This window comes from Pollicipes pollicipes, unplaced genomic scaffold (genome assembly GCF_011947565.3).
Source record: "Pollicipes pollicipes isolate AB1234 unplaced genomic scaffold, Ppol_2.1 Scaffold_1693;HRSCAF=1982_pilon_pilon_pilon, whole genome shotgun sequence".
Lineage (NCBI taxonomy): Eukaryota > Metazoa > Arthropoda > Thecostraca > Pollicipedomorpha > Pollicipedidae > Pollicipes > Pollicipes pollicipes.
The window spans coordinates 228956-248614 of NW_023595978.1; the positions used below are offsets into that span (position 1 = coordinate 228956).

Consider the following 19659-nt stretch of genomic DNA (forward strand, 5'->3'; position numbering starts at 1 on the left):
AGCGGCCCCGCCCCACGGGCTATGTGTTCCATCAACCAGTTCTAGCATCTCGGCCGCAGGCCCGATGTCCCCGCCGTCGTCCCGGTGACCCGGTGGCCTGTACCGGCGTGCCGGCGGCCTTGACCTGCCGAGGTAGTGCGGATGCGGTCTCTCCTACCACACGTCAGCGGCTCTCATTGGCAGCTGGCGGACCCCGCTCGCCTCGGTCGTGTCCGCCGGTCTCACCGACCAGCACGCCAGCGGCTCCCACTGGCAGCCGGCGGACACCGCTCGCCTCGGTCGTGTCTGCCGGTCTCTCCGACCAGCACGCCAGCGGCTCCCATTGGCAGCCGGCGGACTCCACTCGCCTCGGCCGTGTCCGCCGGTCTCTGCGGCGAGCACCCTGGCCTGGCGCCTGTGGCGGCCCGCGCCAGGGATCCGCTGATATCCGCCACAACCACGTGACCGGCATCTCGGCAAACAGGTCCACGGAGCGACCAAATGGATGGCGCATATTGCGCGGCTCGCATTACTGCCCGGCCTTTGATCTGCATAATGGTGCTGATCAAAGGTGGCGCGGGGTGTGCAGCCGCTGGCCGTTCATGTGGGAGACATGTGTGGCTATTGGATGACATCCGCGCCAACGACGGCGAGGAACGCACTTCAGATGAAAGCCAGTGGAAGTTCTGACCAGTTCACCTGGCATAAAAAGCCCAGAGCGCGTTGCGCAGCCATTCACTCGATTGCTGGAACAGCTGCATACCCCCGCCGCTACGCAGTTGAAAACGGCAGACTGATGTATCCATGGTTACTGCCGGTGCAGCGCGTGCGAGACTGAAACGCTGCCGACGGAAGCGGCCCGCACGCGGCCATCGACCGTCACCCGCCGGCAACAGCCGCTGGGACGTCTGCAGCACACCGCACTGGCGGCATAAGGTCTGGAACACGCAAACAGAGTCGCACCGGCCTCACCCAGCGCACGCCGATGGGCGGCGGTCCTCACAGACTGGCCGGACGCTGCGGGAGCGGCGGCGGCGGCACACCCCAGCGCGGGCCGCTGGGAACGGGCGCGAACTGGCCGCAGCCGGCGCCGAGGGCGCTCCGGCGGCCACCGAGTCAGAGGGGGCGGTCTTAACGGCTGGCCCGCTGTATCTGCATGGGCTGCGATAGCGGTGGAACGGCCGCTGACGGTCGCTGACGGCGTCCGACGGCCATCGACGGCCACTCGGCAGATGGCGGCCGCGGGAGCGGGTCAGCCGGTCCGGACGGACGAGCCGACACCGCGCCGCAGAGGTCAGTGCGGGCACGGAGGATGATGGAAGACGGGCACGGGGACGGGGCCAGCACGCGACGGGCACGGGCTTGGGGTCGGGGTCGGGACGGGGACGGAATATCAGCGTAAGACAGCAACAGCGTGAGCAAGGGGGCGAGAAAGCGATAGCGAGAAAGAGAAACAGGGTGCGGAGAGGAGAGGAAAATGAAGAGAAGAGAGGAAAAGATGAAAAGAAGGATACGGAGCTGACAAGAAAGGAGGGAAAAGGAAGAAAGGAGAAAGGGAAGAAGGGAAAGACAGTATGCATACATACACGCACACACACACACACACACACACACGCACACGCACACGCACACGCACACGCACACGCACACGCACACGCACACGCACACGCGCACGCACACGCACGCACGCACGCACGCAAACACACAACACACACACACACACACACACAAACATATATATATATATATATATATATATAGTAATATATATATATATATATATATATATAATATATATATATATAAATGTACAGAGAAGACAAAAAACATACAAGACGACTGGAAGAGCAAGACCACGGAGAGGAAAAGCGCGACAGACCGATCGCAGAAGATGTCAGAGCAAGTCCACGACCAAGCGACGAGGCGAGCGGCCCCAACAGCCCTTTGGGACTGACGTGGATCCAATATCGAGCCGTGATTGCCGCGACCAGGGACCGGCGGAGAACACGGGAAGTAACTTGGATGGCGCGCGTCCCCGCACGCCTCCGCGGCCCAACTGCGCCGCCAGCAATCACGGCGCAAATGGTTCTGCTGTGCACCACGTCCGGAGCCTTGTCTCGACCGGAAGGATCTCCAGATTGGCCCGGTGGCCGATCGATGGCCGGCCGGGAGAGGGCCGTCGGTCGGGAGGAGGCGGCGTGTGAGGGCGCGGCCCACCGGCCGGACGGCACGCCGAGCCGGCCTGAGGGCGACGCTGGGGCGTTAAGGCGCGCCCGGTTGTGGTGCAGATCGCTGGGAGGGCGCCCGGCTGCCGTGGCGAGACGCCGGCCCGCGGGGCGGCGGCCGACGATGCCAGCTGGCGGTGCTGATTGCCAGGGCGACAGAGAATCGCTTGAGGTGTTACTGGAAGTTGTGTATCAAACTCGGCGTAACAGACGCATTGGTGCGCGGTATGCAATCAACTTCTGCAGACTATTGCAGGACTTTAAATCCTCGACGGCCATTGTAAGCTTTCATTTCACAGCAACGAGTCGCACAAAATGGCTGAGACGCGACAGCTGGCTTTGCCCGAGCCAAACGCCAAAACAGCACCAGGGTCATTTTGCAACTAAACTCTGCCCGTGTCCTCTGAAGAACCACTTAGACTGTAGGATCATCCTCGGAAGAATGAGTGTCGGGCAGCTTCGGATCTCCCGGAGGTCCGCGAGTGAGGCCTGATTTGGGGAGAGAGGGGATCCGGACCGGGGACAAGGGATGCGGCCCGTCTGCGCTACAGTCAGTCTCGTCGAACACTATAACATCCAAAGTTCCCCACGTGGTGATCGGCTGAGGGGTGCACTGGCCACGGCCGTGTCAAAACTTTGGCGTCTCTCTGCAGTATGAGTACCGCGGCCGGAGCTTAGTAAGTGGCGGCAAGGCGGCACGGACCGTGTGCGGAGCTTGCCCTGCCGCTTGGTACCGGGTTAACCCCACTCCCGAAGCGAAACTGACGGGGCGGGACTCAGGGCCGACCAGCGCTGCCACTGGTGCCGGGCTCCCGCCCCGACACTCCCCCAGCCCCAGCCGACACCCAACACTCATCCGGCCTCAGCCGAACGGCCCGACACTCCCCCCACCCAGCAGAGCACCCGGACACTCACAGTGCTCCAGCCGAACGGCCCGACACTCCCCCCACCCAAGCAGAGCACCCGGACACTCACAGTGCTCCAGCCGAACGGCCCGACACTCCCCCACCCAAGCAGAGCACCCGGACACTCACAGTGCTCCAGCCGAACGGCCCGACACTCCCCCACACCCAAGCAGAGCACCCGGACACTCACCCCGCCCCCGCTAACATCCAACGCTCACTCACCCAACCGACAGCTGGCATTCACCTCGCCCCCGCCAAGCACTCCGGCACTAACCTGACCCAAACGAGCGCGCCGACCTCAACCCGCCGCAGCCGAGGGCTCCGACACTCACCCCGCTCAGCCGAACGGACCGACACTCACCCCGCCCATCCAGCGGACCGGCACTCACCCCGCCCCAGTCGAGCGGACCGACACTCACCCGCTCCAGCCGAACAGATCGACATCACCCCGCCCCAGTCCAGCGGACCGGCACTCACCCCGCCCCAGCCGAGCGCGCGCGCCAAGTCGTTGCCTGTGCGAGCGGCAGGACACGCGATAGCGGGCGGCGGGCTGAAGTTCATCTGGTCCAGCACGGAGAGCACCCAGCCGACGTGCGTCGCACCACACGCCGCACGCGAAGGTTCGGCACCTGCGGTACATCTCCAGCCTGCGGCGAAACAGAGCCAACCTCAGGATACGAGCGCGTGTGGTGCTGTGGTGCTGTGGTGCTGGGTGGTGGTGATGCGCTGTGCTGATCCCCAGACCCACCGGGCGTGGCGCGGTACATTTCAGGATACGAGGCGCGGTGTGGTGCTGTGGTGATGTGGGCGTGGTGATGTGATGCGTGTGCTGATCCCCAGAGGGGCGTGGCGCGGTTACATTCAGGATACGAGCGCGCTGTGGTGTGGTGCTGGGTGCTGTGGTGATGCGCTGTGCTGATCCCCAGACCGGGGCGTGGGCGGACATTTCCACATTGGGGCAGGCAGGGCAAGACACGTTCGGACAGCGGTCACTGTGGGTGCATCCTCATACCAGGGCCACAAAGCAGAACATTTTCGGATAGGTGGCTCGTGGTGAGCATTCCCAAGCTGAAACGGGCAGCAAGCCTGCGACTGGAGATGACACCAAGCGATGAATGAAAACCATGCATGTGGCACATCTTCGGACAGTACAGGTTCAGAAAAAGGCCATAAGGACGAAACGTAGGTACATTGTAATCTCTGGAAACAGGATCAAAAAGTACCCGTCGTTTACCTAAGGTCTTGTCTACTCGCGATTTGTCCAGGAGAACAGGACCACGCATGAGACCCACTCGTTGGCTGCCTCAGCCTTCATGCATCACCTATCGGGGATTTAGCCAGGGTTTTCCTTAGGGGGGGGGGGGGGGGCGAAGCTCGGTGAGCACGCATCTCATTGATTGCCGACCTGTCAGGAAAATGTGTACTAAAAATACACTATAGGCAGAAGAGAAATGGCCCTCTGGACTGCGCCCCTGCTACACAGTTCATTAAGAAGGATTCAGCCCTTTTGATTTCATCCATTTCTGGTCTGAACGTCCACGCTGAATAGTGATTATTGCGTGAGCCTTACCCCCCACCACCTCATTACGACACTCCAGGTCGACGGTACAATTTTGCGGCGGATTGATTGGCGTACCGTTAGTGCTCGGCACAGTCTGTCCTCCTCCTCGTCCCCTTATGCCACGTTACCTTTCGCACGGCCGCTGCCACCGGCCGTAGGCAATCTCAACTAGAGACGAGCAGCGAGCGCCTAAAGCGACTCGAACCCAGCCCGGCACGGGCTGATAATTACAAGGGCATGCGCTCTAACCAACTGGGTGTACCGGAAACGAACAGCCTGACATGCTATGTTGCGTTTCATCCAAGACGCTCGTCCCGATTGTAAAACACACACACACACGCACGCACGCACGCACGCACGCACGCACGCCGCACGCACGCACGCACGCACACACACACACACACACACACACAAGAAGCATACCACTCACGCTTCCCCGACATGTTTTCTTTAGCAACAGCCAAGATAACGCAAGAGAGCGACGCAACACCACACAACTACGACATTAGCGGTAGAGTCACGTATGCCATTTGAAAGTTCAACGCCAGATAATGGGGGCCCACGCGAGAGCCACACGTGGAGGCAAATAACCCGTTGTGAAAAAATGAGCCATAAAATAGTCCTGACTTTGTCAGCTGAAAAGAACCTATTGCACGCTGGGGACGTCACCCGCTTCATGCCGTCGATAGGCAGCGTAAGCAGCATTACACAATTCAACCATGTCGGAAAATTGCACCTCTTTTATATATTGCGAGGATGCCAATATATGTCAGTTAGTACGAAGCTTACAGAAAGCAACGACTACGCATAATGCACAAAATCCTAAAAGTTATATTATATATTTTTGGGTTCTACCAAATTCGATATATTCAATTCCATTTTTATACTCAATGCCGTCATTCCAAAAATCCTACCGCTTTTTTGTCGTGAGGATACTGATATGTATCACTTATTTGCGAAAGTGCCATGAAAGCGGCAGCTGCATAACACGAATTTGTTAAAATTGCATGTCATTTGCCATTCATGGTCTGGCTTTTGCAGGCGTTAATATGAACACGTGGCTAATCGGTAACCCAAGAACAATATCTTAATGACTTTAGGTTCGACAAATTTGGTAACCAGAGCACAAATTCACTTGAATCCTTTAGTGATAACCAAATCATGCCTTGAACAACATTGACTGAGAGTCCAATGGCGGCCACTATATCTGGAAATCGTGCCCACGAACGCCAGATATGACTCGACAATGATGTGTTGTTCGGCCTTGATTGCCGAGTGGCCAGTGGAATGGCAGGATTTGGATGACGTTATTATTGAACATCATGGATGCCTGGGTGAGCTCGAAATAGTCTGGGCATCTTCGCGGGCCGTATGGCTCAAAAACTGGAGGAGTTTAGGTCCTACGAAGGGTAGGGCTGTGAACTGCACCAGCTGATCTTAAAGATGGCCATTTCAGTTCAAAGCCCCATACCAATTTGGAAAACTCCCTTCAACAAAACACATACTCAAGCTTCCTGATGCACTTCACTACATGACCCAAGTCAAAATACATGACGCCAAAAAGCGATTTACCGTACCTTTCAATGAGCAATGTTCTTACTGCTCCCTCCTCCAGATCAAGGGGGAGAGAGACAGCGACTTAAGCCGAATACCACCGTACGAACAGGACGCGCTACATCCCGCGGCTGTGGCACAGTCGCGTCTGACTGGGACGAAACCCACGGCCGGCCTCTAGACGGGATCGGCGAGGGCGTGCCGCCCACGTCCGTTCATCACGTGACCGTTCTGCCGGCACCGGCGGCTTGTGACTGCGCAGCTCGCCAGCAGCGGGCACTGGAGCGGCCCGCTGCCGTCCGCGACACCACCGGAGCGGCGCCGGCCGATGCCGCCGCCACGGCAGCGCCGGCGCTCCGCGGCCGATCCGGGGCCGACCATCGGCCCGCGGTCGGCGGACGACGCCGGCGGCCACAGAAAGCAGGCAGGTCAGCTCCCGACGGCCGCTGGATCGTCGGAGCCCCATTCACCCCAGAGGGCCCATGAGGCCGACGAGTTCCTGGGTACCAGGGCAAAACATCCTGATAGGGCCGCAGGGAAATTGTGTTCCTGAGGAGCGAGCGTATACGGTAAACAAGGCGATGCAGCTTACTTGCTCACTCACATTATTCTTGATGGTGTCATTAGTTGTTATGCCGAGATGCACACAGCCAAAACCTTTAAAGACCTGAAAAGGTGCCTTTCAATCTGAATAAGTGTCATTCATTTCACAACCGTTGAGACCCTAATGACCACAAGTTGGAAGTGCTGCTCGCATTTACACCCCTTTTGGGAATGAATACTGCAATCGCCGAAGTGGTCCTCTGATGTGATGCCTCCCTGGGTGAATGAGTGCTTCAGCGATACTGGTGCGATAACTCAGGGAGCAGGAAACGTCGCGGGCCGGGCGAGTCGCACCTCGGGTGGCGGCCGTTCTAAGAAAGGGCCTTACCCCGACAGTGCGTCGAGTCGTCTGCGCAGGCGCCGGCCCTACGTGCCGAGTCCATTTCATTTGCAGTGGGCCCGGCCGGTCGTGCGGCCGCCGGCCGGGCGTGCAAACGGTAACGAGCGGCCGCCTCTGCCTAATTCATGACCCAGCCGAGCCGGCGCACCCGGATCTGGCGCCGGCCGAGGCCGGTCAGGGACGGCTGGGACGGCCCGCTCCGGCGTCAGGTCGATCGCGGCTCGCGGCTCGCGGCGCGGCGCGGCCAGGTCGCGCGCGTCGACGCGAGCCGGGTCACCCGGACGGCCGTGCCGGCGAGGCACTCCGGCGGGATTTGCGTCACCACTGCTGTCCACCGTGAGCCGGTGGAGTCCGCGAGCGATGCCCTGTAGTCGCCGTGGACGGACCCGAGCACCCCGCAGGACGCTCGCGCCGCCCGGTCTTGCTTTCTCCGGCCAATACCGACGGGCCAAAACGGCAAAGCTCAAAAGCAGTACAAGTGTAGAATCATTGTCCAAGCAATGGCGCCCCGTTCGCCACCTAAGCGTGGCACCGTCAACAATGGTGCATCGGGCGATCGCTGTTTACATTCACACGCGAAGAACTGCTCGGCGCGATGTGCCAATCGCTGTGAGTGTCGCACGGAACGTCAATTTGGAAAATACCTAATTTTCGAAACGTCCCGGGGAAGATACAATTGCCGCCGTGAGGCCCCAGGGGCAGTCGAGTCACAAATGGGACGTCACGGACGAGGACGCGGGACACCATCCCGGCACTGCTCGCAAGCGCCCAGCCAAAAGGCGAGACAATCATCCGGAGGCGACAGCTGGCTGCTCCACGGTGACGCAGTCGCGTGGCGATCGCGCTCCGCGTCGCAGTGCCGCGCGTTCACCGGTTTGCTGGTGCCGGCTGCGACGCCCGAGATGCTCCGCTCAGCAGCGACAATCAGCCAGCTAAGGTGTCCTGATCCTGGCCGGCACGTGCGGCGCCCACGCTCGGCCGGCTGCCTCCCGCCGGCACGCACCGCCGTCAAGCAACTGATTGGACACACGATCCCGTTCGACGGGCCGGATTAGCCGGTCGCGTCGCGCGTCCGGTCGCGCGGCACGCCCGTAAGGATCGGGCGCGGAGGACAGGCGGCGGCAGTGTACACGAGCGGAGTGCCCCCTCCGCCTCCCACGGCACCGGCGCGCCCGGGGGTCGGCGGTGCTCGCGTGCTCCGCTGCTCACCCAGCCTGAACTCCGTCGCTGATAGTCCGTAACGGCGAAATAGTATGACATCGATTTCGAATTTTTGGTACACGCACTGCTTGCTAGGATCTATTATGAAGTTTTTTCAAGAGCGGGCCATCGCATCTTTACCACTAGGTTTTAACAAGCGCTCATGAAGCATAAGGTGCATGCATCACCTTGTTTTTATACTGCCGTTTGGAGTTGGCGGTGAAAAATCGCTACAAGAGAGTCGCAGAAACGTGTCTACACGTGGGCTTGTTCATGACGCATTAAACCATGCAAAATATCGCGTGAGCCAGCGGTGTTCGGAGCGGTGGAAACATGTTATGGAAAAGACGGCCTGCTACGAAAAGCGGCCTACATGTCCCAAAGTGGCCATATAGGCCGCTGACAGCGGCGGAAGGGTTTCTGAAGCGTCGGCCTGAGGGGTGTACACAGCAAAGGACATTTTGTCACCGCATTGGACCACAGCAACCAACGTTCATAATAGTCGTACCTATGGCCATAAATCGTCTAACCAAAGCTAATGGATGTTGTGTTGCATGCGAAAGGCTACAGCTCGTGTCACTGGCGGACAAGAAATCGCCCAATGCAAAAACAGGCGGCTGCATCCCCGGAGCCAGTTACGCTAGATAATGACGCCAGCCCATCAGCACCACTCGACTCCGATCCGATCCGCTGACCACTGCTGGCTGGCCAAAGACGACGTTTCCGCTGACCTACCCACCGACCAATGAGGCCAGTTATCGATATTGTTGCCGACCATCACCGTTGCTCAATTATCAAGCGGGTGCAAACGCACACTGCCAAACGTCCCGGCTTAATGGCGTTGAACACGAATGAAGACGTCGAGACATAGCAAAAGCAGCCGAAGGCAGCCACAGCTTACTTTCACAGGTGTGTTGGGATAGCCGACACAGGTTAGCTCCTTTTGTGCTATATGAGCAAATGTCCTAAAAACATACATTTTCCACCAATGACAATTTTATTAAGAACTGCTTAGCTTTCTTTCATCCATAGGCCAGCAATGTCACTGGAACTTAACGAAGCACTCAGCCGCTGATGCTCTATGCGTCCCCTGCCTCTCACTAGGCAGGACGGGCAAAACGGAACCTCTTACCTCTGGCTTCCCATGCCCGCGGCTAAACCACCATACTACCAGTACCTATCCGGAGACGGCCCTGCCCAACAGTGGTAGTCGCTTAAAGGCTGTTCTTTCCCTGGGATGGCACTAAAGCTTCTAGACAGCGTCAGTTCGCCAGCAGTCCCTGAAAGAGCCAGGGACTCTGCGTATTCACGAGCCCATCCGGGACGTCTTTTCATTCAACCAAAACACCGGGATACTTACTTTGCGTTTCAGATTCCCACCCAGACAACCGTCTATTGTCAGTAAGGAGAGCCTACTGATCACCTTTCAGGCTAATCTGCAGCACTAGCTTCTTCACTTGTGGCAAAACCTGCTCGTTTCACTAGGCTCGCTTCAGTCTGCAGTCCAACATGACTGCCACATTCCGCCGCGTGCTATCAACTCAGCGAGCCCCTCGTCGTGCGGCACACCCCACCTAGCCCCCTTGTGGTGCGGCACACCCCACTGAGCCCCCTTGTGGTGCGGCACACCCCACTGAGCCCCCTTGTGGTGCGGCACACCCCACTGAGCCCCTCGTGGTGCAGCACACTCCACTGAGCCCTCTCGTGGTGCGGCACACCCCACTGAGCCCCCCTTGTGGTGCGGCATACCCCACTAAGCCCCCTTATGGTGCGGCACACCCCACTGAGCAGCGTGCCACACCACCAGCAGATATCTGAGGCTTACAGCTTTCGGTAGTTCAAATTTAACATTTCTCACTTTATTTTCCATCAATTTCTTGGCAAGCGGGCACCCCAGGCAATTTCTAACGGTATTCATGAGCTTTCAAAACCCACTACCGAAAGCGCAGACAGAGCTGAAGCAGAGGGCTGAAAGCAGCATATCGCTTACAGGTCATTGCAACTGCCATGACCCACCGGAAGCTCACTTCTGCGTTTCAGCATTACGGAAAGGAGGAGCCTCGCGGTGACGTCATTACGGCCCAGCTCCCCGGAACGCAACAAATGGATACAAACCCCGACCATCATTGTAGCGTCCGTTGTGGGCAATGGCTGGCGGTAATTGCGAACTTTTAAAGATTGCTTGAAAGACAATTAAAGTTCGGTGTGCACGCAGACGTTTTTATGAGCATTACAGTGCGACGGTTAACATAAATCTTAAAAGTTTCCTAGCGTCTATATCTTAGCGGCACGACTTTGGTGGCTTATTTTTGGTTAGAAACGCTTTGCAGATCATTAAAATAAGGTTTTTAAATAACTAAATGTTAAAAAATTGCGGTCTGTGTGTACACAAAAGAACATGCTTATACGAGTAGGCATCATGCCAGACCTACCCCTACCACAACTTGCCGATTTGTTTACACTATTGTAGTGTATGGCAGTTGTTAGAGCGCCTACGCGCCAGGCACTTACAGTTGCGCGAGAGAGTTGGCCTTGGGTGGTGGCGTGTGGAAGGGGCGCGAAGTGTTCGGACGCCTCGGACGTTATATTATTGCTATTGTTGTTATTACCGAGGCATTGGGCAAATACTCAAGGTAACACCTGACTTAGTGTTTGGTCGGGCTGTGAGAGCGGACGACACTACAACTATTCCGTGGCATATCTGGAGTAGACGCGACAAAATAAACTTTATATCCTATCAGCCTCCTGTTCATATACGTATATATATATATATATATATATATATATATATATATATATATATATATATATATATATATATATATATATATGTGGTACCTACAGACCTCACATGCCGAAAATGGTACACTGTAAATGCTCCTTGAATTAAATGATTCTCAAAGTCCGCACTGCCTCCACACGACACCAGTGTAAACAATAATGGCGTGGCCAGCATCAAACGCCCTCGACCGATCTCCACTGTTTCCAAGCCTGGTATGATCCTGGACTTTGGGTGGAGTTAAGGCATGGGCTGAAAAAGCGTATATCTAAAAACGTATGTCATACGAAGTCCTCGTTTCGTGTTATCAACTTACTTGGAGCGAATTTATGCATCGCGAAAACGCTAGTATCCTATTCTCAACTATGTTTTGACATTTTTGCCGAAGTTTGTGTACCTCATACGGAATTAGTTCATATGCACGGGGATATTACAGCGTGTGGGCTACCATGGCGTAATTCTTGGAAATAGCTCCGACGCCGGGCAAACTCATGTTTTTGGTTGCCTGACAGCTATTGAATGCGGCGCCGGCTTCCTGCTGGATCGCACGCTTCACTAGCGACGCAGCAGTGCGCGGCCTGAAGATGCCTGGTTCGATGTCCGGCCACCGAGACGACGTTCCAGGTTAGCGTACCAAAATACTCCATGCCTCCGATGGGAGCAAAGCGCTTTCCTCCGTGACGGTGCCGGACTTACCCTTCTCGCGGTCCGCCCTGAGTGAGGTCGAACACTTGACGAGGGTTGAGCAGCCACTGGAACTTCTGCATCAGCTTGGCGCCCTGGTTACCGCCACTCTTGGGGTTGAGGAACACGATGACAGGGTGCACGTTGGCCGTCGGAATGGGCTTGATGGCGAACGCCCGCGTCTGGTCCTTATCGATCTGCAGTAGGAATGCAGTCGCACGCTTGTGACATAAAATGGCCTCAGATGTCCGGTGCTCCGCCATTACATTGGAGTACGTGACACGGGCTATATCCGGGCTCACGCTTCAAAACCAGACGCATTCGTACGCACGGAGTTGTGCAGCAAGTTCGCTGTCACTTTTGATAGCGAAAAAGCAACAAACATGCAGAGACATCTAAAAAAATCGTCGACCTGTCAAGGACGAGCGGGCACAAAAGGTAGCTGGCTGGTCCAGGGTAAGCATTTAATACATCCAGTGAAGCGTATGCCTTTCATTTGGGCTAAGGGAGCCCGAGACTAACACAATCACCAGCATCATGGTCGCGAACACCACGCATCGATTGAGTGCGTGGTGGAGCAGAGCTCACGCTCGTGGCGGAGCGTATTACATTGATCACTAATGAGATGACCCTTGTTGCTGATGTGATTACCACCCACCCGCCTGCCATGGTCGGATGACGAGAAAATGACAGCGCTGGCTTCAGCCGACATTAATACCGAGTTTGATGACGCAAATTACTGAGTGCGATCGATGGCTGAGTGTAATACGATGTGGTGTAGGATGATAAGTGCAGCAGACACGATAGCGTAGTAGCAAGACGTCGAGCTGGAAGAAAGAAGCTAACGTTGATGAAAATGTGCTTATAATTTTGGATAGCATTCGGATTTACACGCCTCAACATTAGCTCCATTGATGTGGATAGAGAATACGCGTCTTAGGTATTTTATATTTCATGTCATGCCCCAACGCCACGCATTGGTGATGTGGGTGGAGGTTGGAGCATCCTACAACTTGAAACCAAAAAAGCAAGCCTCTGGCATGTAACAGTCTTGGTTTCTTCATCTTACATGAGCCCCTGACATAATAAGACCAGCCTGCTCCAGCCGTGGCTGCTTCCGCATCCGCCATCTTTACAGCTGATTTTCAAAACAATGGAATTCGCTTCGATACAACGATACTAGCGCATCCCCGCAATGCAAATTTACATCCGTGCATACACTGGCAGTTCGTCGCACGAAACGGAAAAAAACTCATAATTTTGATTGCACCGTATATGTGCATGTGACGGGGACCACTCAAGGGGATCTTAATCTGATTAGAAAAAATGAGAATGATTAAATACCTGAACAGCTCACAGGCAGCACCTACACTAACAATGGGTCACTGAAAAGAGCGTAAGTCGTAGTTGTATTTTATGAAGTCGGGCTGTCGTCGGTTCTAAATCAGAAGGGGTAGGCCACCTTTCGTGTACCTTTCGTTTATTAGATCAGACGCGTCCGATTTGATCAGTAATACGGTTTTCTGGAAATTCTTCTGAATAGCTCAAAACTTTGATTTGAGGCAATGCTTTCGGCAGAAGAAATCTGACTGGGGCCCCCTACTCATCACCGTGAAAGTAAACTTTTCATTTGCCTTGCTTTTTGCGTGTGCTTTTCGCAATGTTTGCAATGCACTAATTTGCCAAAATATCTTTGTGCTTTAAATGCCACGGAAGCGTGAAAAAGTAATTTGGAAAAACAATATAAACACATGAAGCTATAATCACAACAAACTAGCAAACCGTTACACTATGGCTTTGATTTCCCACTACCGCGTTTAGCGCAGTGGGTCTTTTCGAAGCACACTTTGAATTTAGGAGACAGCAGAGTATCACATGGTTTACAGTGACGCACTGTCCCAAACGTCAACCAATGCGCTTGTCAGTAAGTAGCCCTCGTCACCCACCGAACCATTTGCAAACGTTCATTTGCGCTGACGTCATTCTTACTAGCACAGGTGCCACTTTTAACCGCCTAACCCACAATTGTACGGGTTAGAACACCTCAAGGACGGTAACTCTAGCTGCTGAGTTGCTGCAACTGCCGTCGCCATGATGGCGACAGTTGTCATGACGACGGCGGGTCGTGACAACTCCAGTTGTCGCGGACCAGACCTTCACTCTGGATCCACCAAGAAAAAAGTGTAGTGCTGTGACTCGACGTTCGGACTTGTCAAGCGTAAGCATGAACGACAGCGTGATTTGGATTCTAAGAATACAAATTAACCTTCCCATTATATCTTGATAGTGCCACAGCGGCACTACCCAGTGTCACCATTATATGTAATTGGTTCTGAGGTTTCACCGGACTATGCTTTTTAAACGCGCCCCAAATGTGGGGCAATCTTTTTAAAACTATTCTAAAACCTGGCAATGACCTCATGGCGACAGGTTCCTACCCCACCCGATGTGCGGGCACCAAACTGGCAACGTGGGCTGCACCGACTTGCAACGCCTTCCATGCATGTCAACATTTCCTGATGCTGGCAAAGCGCCGGCGCTATTCGCTCAATTGTCGCTCCGGTGCCACCGACATTCAGTGTCGGCTTTGCACCGCACTACTGCATCTCAAGTTCTCACCCATTCCCGGCTTTTCCGACGACTAGAGGACCTCTTCTTGGGCGACTTGCGGAGGCTGGACTTGAAGCTTCCTCTGCGGGGCAGCTTGACGATCCATGACGGCGGCACAATGATGTCCTCGTGAATGCCTGAAACACAGCAGCGAAACACACGTCACGTAACCCCCCACGAGCGAGCGATTTTATTTGCCCAGCGCGGTTGGCTTCCTTTCACGCTTTTCCCCCTGAGCCAGGGTTGCCGCTTGTGGCGGGCCGCGCGCGCCCCACCTGCCCTGCCACCGGATCATTTTCCGTTCCTGTTGAAGCACCGCTCGCTGCAGCCCGTCCATCTGGATCTGACGGCAGCCCCAGGGGGCAGCCAGGCGGGCTGAGCCACGTAATCCTCTCAGTCCACTCGCCTCGATTGTTCCCCGGGGACGAAAAAAGTGCGGTCGCTTTAGTAATGGCTTCGGTGGTGCCGTCTCCTTTCACCCGTGGGAGGAGTATCATCCCTGGACTAGGGACGGCCGTCATTTCATTCGAAGTCCCAAAGAGAGCTGGTCCATTGACTTAGACAATATATTCCTAGTTCAAAAGACTAACGGTCCAGCGCAAAATCTATTTAGGGCAAATTCCTAACCGCAATGTGTGCCTGGGCTATTCCTGAATACGCCAGCCATATAAGCTGCAGTTTGGGCATCTAGAGAAACTGCAACGCAACTAGGCAATCGTACAATCAGGATAATCCAACGCACCACCTTTACTGGGATTATACGAGAGAAACGTTGTGAGCGTGAATGACACAGATACAAGACGCACAGATTACTTGCGCAATTAACATGACTTTGAATTTACCGTTCACTGGTCACACAGACGACCCTTACAAGCAGTGAGTGCAAAACGTCCCAAATATGTGTGTTTCGTGGAGCATGTACGAAGAGACTCGTAACAAATGCTCACTTTCCTGGTATGCAGTCGCATTGCAGCAAAAGCAACCCATCAAATGGCGTGACCAGGACATCTCATGAAAATTCAAAGCTCCCCGCGTGCGCAGCACTACCCCTCAAAACACCACGCAATGCCCAACAGCCGCCTCTGCAAGAGCTGTGCCGCACGGGCCGGCGCCCGAACAAGGGGCGGGGCAGGGGAAGGGGAGCGGCCATTTTGGACGGGCGGCGTGCACCCCACCCCACCAGGCCCCCCCCCCCCCCCCCCGATGTGTCCAGCACAGGCTTCAGCACACGATCACGTGAACTGTGGACCAACGCCGCCCGAAGCCGTCCGCGAAAGGGATCTGCACTGGCCCTGGAGATACGGGACACAGCTGACACCCCTGCCCGCCCCCAGTAACTGCAGCAACGTGGACACCCTGCGGGGGGTCAACGGAGCCGGTGTTGGGATAATGCCAGAGTAGGGCCATGACTTGGGATTGGCTCCAGCCTGCGATGTCAGAGATTCCAGATAGCATAATGCATAAGTAAGACAAAACGCGGAAGGGAGGGTGCCAGCGAACAGGGTTTTGGCTGAGAAATGGGTCAGATGGAGTCAATCGTCCATCGATTGTTTCGAGGCCAGTTTCAACCCTTATGCCGTATTCGAAATAATTGGGGGCGTCCGTGCTTATCATCCTATTTCTTTGACGACCGATCCACGACCAACAGCAAATGAGGGGCCGAATGACAGGGAACAGCAAAAACAAGCTACCCACAGACTAGCCCACAGTAGATATTTACTGTTGCAAGTTCTCCGCGATCACGCCCAATGATGCCCAATATCTGACGCGAAATTTACATGAACTACTACACACCGACCTCACGACAGACCCTTCATCTACTAACATCCACCAGTGGAGGCGGTCACCAACCACAGACCCTTCACATACTGGCAGTTACCAGTGGCGGCGGTCACCAACGACAGACCCTTCACATGCTGACAGCCACCAATGAGAGGTGAGGGCGGTCACCAACGACAAACCCGTCACGTACTGACAGTTACCAGTGGAGGCGGGTCACCAACGACAGACCCTTCACATACTGACGGTCACCAGTGGAGGCGGTCACCAACGACAGACCCTTCACATACTGACGGTCACCAGTGGAGGCGGTCACCAACGACCGACCCTTTACGTACTGACAGCCAGCAGTGGAGGCGATCACCAACGAAAGACCCTTCACGTACTGACAGCCACCAGTGGAGGCGGTCACCAACGATAGACCCTCTACGCACTGATCATTGGAGGCAGTCCGGTAACGACAGACCCTCCGCACACTGACCAGTGGAGGCGGCCGATAGCGACAGACCCTCCATACACTGACAGTCATCAGTGACGGCGGCGGGCAGCCCTTTTCCTTCGAGCACATCCCCATCCCCACGACGCAGGGCGAAACGACACAACTTGCCAGCAACGACCGGCAGCGAACGGGCAAGTTCGGACCTAATTCGCGCCGCCGGACTTCGCCGGCGCACCGAGCCACCGGCCCCATGACACACTGGAGCCTTCAGCGCACCCCGCCGCGACCGGGCTTCGGCATGAGCCGGTGCTCGCGGGCTGGAGGTGGGCGCAGGAAGGTTGGTGAGCGCCGACGGTCAGACAACCAGAGTTTCAATGCAAGCACTTAGTGGGAGCATTGACACATTTGGACATTTCGTAGCCGTTGGTAAGAGTTCATGGAATGGCAACATACTGTCGATATGTGGTAACATAGGTACATATGTAGATGTATATATATATATATATATATATATATATATATATTATTACTGACCATGTCAGACAGCGTAATGTTCTTGTTTGCTCACATATGTTCACGCAAACATAGGCACTCGGCAGCTGCCCATTGTTGCCCAAATGGCAGCCACAAATTTCAAGCCCGCTCCAGAGCACATGGGCAGTCGGGGGTACATTTTCCTTGCTTACGACGCGCATAGGCAGGCTGGTAGTGTACCAGATTGACAGGCAAAGCTGGCAGATGCCTTCGAACATCACGTCACGTCATGCCACTCACCTAGACTACATTGTTCCTCTAATCGCTGGATGTTGAAGCAGGGCTCCTTGTTGTGGTAGGCAGTCCGACACCACGAACAACTTATTGCTACAATTTCTTTGGTAGAAAACGAAAGTTTCGACATAAAGCTCTGCAAAAGAAGGCAGCACACAAAAGTTACATCCCGGTAGAGGGTGATGGTAGAGTAGCAGAGTCGCACACATCGGTAAACAAGCAAAACTACGCGCCGCAGTGGCATTGTATGGAGCTTCTCGCAGCGGGGGGAAGGTGTCGCCCGTTGCTCGAAACCCAAACCTTTCAAAATGTCAAACAGAGAACACACAAACTCACGCTGACGAATGAATTTAAGAACCCGCGGGAGCCAGTGCTATGGCTGTGGTGTGAGCGTTGTTCAGCGAGGAAACGCACGTCCAAACATAGCCTGACGCTCAGCACGTCAACAGGACTTTAGCGCGAGGTGGCGGGCCACGCTGCTCCAACTGATCCGACAACACCAGCACCGACGTCAAGGAACGAGGCGCACGAGCCCACGCCACCACTGTTCCGGCGCGTGCATGCGAGGATCTCGTAGCCGTCGGCGACAAACGCGCGGATGTCACGCAAGGTCGTAACGATCGCCGGCGACAATCGGGCCGGACGGCTGCACGCCGCGCCCTCCGTCACGGAGGCAGCCGCCCCGCCTCACGCTCGTCGCAGGCGGCGGCCCGCCCGCCCTGTGATCAGTCACCGCACGGCTGATGGGCGGCCGCAGGCGATACGCTGTTGCAGGAGCGGCGACAAAGCCGGCGGCCGTGAGCCTGACCGGGCAGATTGTCATCTGCCAGCGATGACGAGCCTGAGTCACCTGAGAAGCAGGCTCAGCGCGTCACCGTGTTTGGCTAACTTGGGCATTCTCCGCATTGCGATTTTGCAGTTCGGTCCTCCGCCATACGGGAATGCGATATTTCGAGGCGACGGACTGTCTCAAAACTGTCGGCTTTTCCAAAGCCCCGAAGCGAATCATTTCACCAGCATTTTCCTCCGGCTGTCATCTGAAGCAGGACCTTGATTAAGGCTCGGCCTGACTGCTCAGCTGAGCTCAACCAGAGCTCGAGTGGAATCGGCGCCGGACGGGAAATCGACCGGCAGCGCGCCTCTGGCTCGCCCTGCTTCAGCCGCGACCCGTGGACCGTAAGCCCGCAGCAACAGCCTGGCGGAGCTGGCGCTCTAAGCGAAAGAAAAAAAGATCAAATGCTGATTTGTTTCGGTTTGCCGTATAGAAAGTAACGATCAGTTAACATGCAATCAGCTGTCACAAATTCATCTTATTGATTGACACAGCAGGCTGGCTGGCAAAGGAACGCCAGGAAGGAATTCTCGTAACTATCCGCCCATAAATCTTTGACTCCTTACGAGTGTCAAAGAATCCGGCTGCGCCAAGTGCGTTTGACCGGCCGCGCCCTGCGATTGGTGCGGCCGGCGCCGGGCGGAGGCTGCTCGGTGCCGCCGCCGGCGCAGGGGACGCCGCCGATGTAGGGGACGCCGCCGCGTCAGGTGCGAGTGCCGGGGACGGCGTCATCACTCAGTTGAAGCGATGGCGACCGGCGAGGCGACGGACAGGCGCCGGCCGCCGCGGCCCGGCCATGGGGAGCAGGCGGACTTTCCCAGCGCCCCGCCGCGGCCATATTTCAGCGGCCGCACTGGCCGGCCGGCGCCGCCGGTGCCACAGGTGAAATGGTCCGGACGCGGCGCAGATGGGCCGCCCTGAGCCGGCACCGCCGCCGAAGCTCCGCTCCCAGAGGCTGAACGCGAATGGCTCGACGGAGGGGCGGGAGGCGACAGGGGACGGAGAACGGATGGCTGGGAGCGAGGGGGAGGTCATCTCTCCCGTGTCATCACTCCATCCATCATGACCAGTGATGGATGTAATAGAAACGGGCGCTTTGGATGGATGATACGCGTGGAGTAGGATAAACTGAGGGCTTGAATGAGGCAAAAGAATGCAGTTCAAAACCGGGAGAATGGACGAGCTCAGATTACGAAGACCCATCGATCGGCGATGGAGCTGAGCAGCAGGGTCAGGGTCTGAGCTCCTGCACACAGCTGAGGGAGGGAGCACCAATGCCGGAGCCACGTACGCACCACCCAGTTTCGGAACACCACAACCTCAGACGCCACGCCGGACAGGGGAACAAAGCGCCCACAATATTCTAACGTTTGTTTTGCGCGGGCACAGGGTGACGTGTCG

At 56.0% G+C, this 19659-nt stretch overlaps 1 pseudogene; it reads right to left on the reverse strand.

The window, feature by feature from the left end:
• Positions 1 to 978: 978 nt before the first annotated feature.
• LOC119095576 (eye-specific diacylglycerol kinase-like) overlaps positions 979 to 19659 on the reverse strand; it is a 45207-nt pseudogene continuing 26526 nt past the window's right edge.